Source organism: Mauremys mutica, chromosome 3, assembly GCF_020497125.1.
Source record: "Mauremys mutica isolate MM-2020 ecotype Southern chromosome 3, ASM2049712v1, whole genome shotgun sequence".
In the NCBI taxonomy this organism is placed as follows: Eukaryota; Metazoa; Chordata; order Testudines; family Geoemydidae; genus Mauremys; species Mauremys mutica.
The window spans coordinates 50726969-50729340 of NC_059074.1; the positions used below are offsets into that span (position 1 = coordinate 50726969).

The 2372-nt window shown below is 51.1% G+C and overlaps 1 long non-coding RNA gene across 1 annotated transcript; it reads right to left on the reverse strand.

Annotated features, from left to right (window-relative positions):
* Nucleotides 1-341: 341 nt before the first annotated feature.
* Nucleotides 342-2171, reverse strand: LOC123366262. The gene is made up of 3 exons (XR_006577997.1): nucleotides 2110-2171; nucleotides 1509-1613; nucleotides 342-454 (listed from the first exon to the last, which is right to left on the reverse strand). It is a non-coding gene; the product is annotated as an uncharacterized LOC123366262 (long non-coding RNA).
* Between the last annotated feature and the right edge of the window lie 201 nt (nucleotides 2172-2372).

Sequence of the window (2372 nt, forward strand, 5' to 3'; positions counted from 1 at the left end):
GTGCTATAGGCAATTGATTAAATGGCCCAGCTATCCTGCCTTCCTTTAATTCTTGTGCAATTTTTTTTTGAACAGTATGTCCCATCCCAGCTACTGACTTTAAATATTTTTTGACATCAAATGAATTCTATTTCCCACAAAATGGATCCAAAATCCTGCTGTAACCCCATACCACAAATATGCCCCATCTGCCATGTTAGGGTAATCCCATAGGCGAACCCTTAACACATCCGGCATAACTGGCATTGGGGCCCATGCCCATTGCACCACCCCCGCTTTTCTCCCCTCCCCAGCTTGTGCTCTGTGTCCCAGACACCCTGTTCCACCCGTGCCAAACCTGTGGTTGAAGCTTGTGCCACCCCCATTCCTGTTTCCTCCCTAATATCTTCCCCTTCTGCTCTGGCAAGAATGGGCTGAATGGGCCCCAAAACATGTCTCGCAAACATGCCTGTATCTACAGGGGTTGCGAAAACAACCACCATCATTAAATGTCCAGTAAATGCTATTACGTGCCTGGGGCCCCTCCCGAGTTTGTTGAGGAATGAACAAACCCCGGCACCCTTAGTGTCATCCATTGCGACCACAGTATGTGATGAGGTATGTCCCACCTTATCCCAGTTTGCATTGCTGCCCTTAATCGAAACTGCTCATCATAATTAAACCAGGACATGCCCCCAAACATATTGTGTGCCTGCCTAATTATATCCATATGCTTAACCCAGGCAGAGCTCCTCTCTGGGTAGGCCTGTACTATAACACCTGCATAGATGAGGAAGGTAGCCTCCAAATTTTCTCATGTTCTAGGCACCCTTGGCCTCTTGGACAGTTTGCTATTTTGCTGGCCTTGCCCATGTATACTGTCTGTCACCTCCCTGTGCAATAGGCACAATATAAAATCCTGAGAGGCGAATACGTGGATATATTTAGTTGTACTGAGTAGGTGAACTCCCATCGGGTCAGCCACCCCGGCATAACCATACTCAGGTCTGCATGGAGGGAGTTCTGCAGAGCCCTGCTACCCTTCAGACCTCCCAGGAGTCTCTACTATGTCCCATGAAGTTACATGTCCCGATGGCCGATGAGTCCCCATGTACCCACAGGTTCGTTCCCAACATGGGCTTTGCTACCCTTGCTGGGGGCCTTCTGCCAAAACTTAAGCCCATGTTGGGCCTCCCCTGTCACCCTGTGCAGACCCTACACACACAGCTGCCTGAATCTGCTGCAGTAATTGCAAATTAGCTTGCAGCAGCTGTGTAATACCATCAGTGCCCACACTGAAGGTGGGTCTGCCCAGGCTTCTGGACCTCCCACTCCTGGGCCCAGAGTATTTACTACCCTGATCGGCTCACTCCTGTCCCCATCAGGTGAACTCATTGAGTAACTTTTTGACAACTGTCCCTGAACCTCACTGTGGCCCCTGCAACTGCCACCCCTTGCCAGGCTGGGATGCCATATACCACCTCTGCCACCCATATCCCCAACCTCTGTGTGGTTCAGATCACACTCACCCCTGTGATCAGCATTACTGCCATCCCTTCTGTTCAGTAGAAGAGAGCTTCCTGGTTCTAGGTGACCTTGTGCCCTTTGGAAGCACTGTAATGCTGTGGAGAAAACTTAGAAACAACTTTACTGACCATTTGCTGCACAGCTCTGCTGACTACCCCATTAATCCACACTGACCGCCCAACTACATGCGTGGACGCTTACCCTTGGTCATTTCCCTCCCTCAGTTCATGCGGCTGCCCTGGGTTAGGCCCTGAGTTATTAAACACACCACCCAGGGCATCTGTGAGCACCCCCTGCCCCTGCTGCAATACTGTATCCCTTGGGTCCCCTTCCAGCCCTTGGGCTCCATTGGGCAAAGGTATAGACACCTGAGCAGCAAACTGCTCAGTGGTACTTGAAACAGTTACATTTCCTTGCCTTTGCCTCCCCCTCCCAATGCACATTGATTGTTTCCCATGCTGAGAGCCTGAAGCCAGCCTGTCTCCTGACTGCAGCAGCAAAGCTCTACTTGCTAAATCACCCCCAACTTGTAAATTTTCTCTGCCTGCCCTTTCCTGCCCTTGGAGCTGGGGGGAAAACAGCCCCCTGTTTTCCTGAGCTCACCTTTCTCCGTGCCCCTGGTGCCAAACTGCTTAATCCTGATTGCTGCTGACTTCCTCGCTGCGTGGAGCAAAGAGACTTGCCCCACCCAGCTTTTGTACCTTTATACACATTCCTGGGGGGCGGGCGGTGAGTCACTGCTGCAAAGCTGACCACCAAGCACCTTTTTTACAGCAGTTTCTGAAGTTCTCCCGCCCCTGCCCCCACCAAAGCAGAGCTATCCTTCTTTGAGTAAGCCCAGACAAATTCTGCCCCCTTTAATTGTG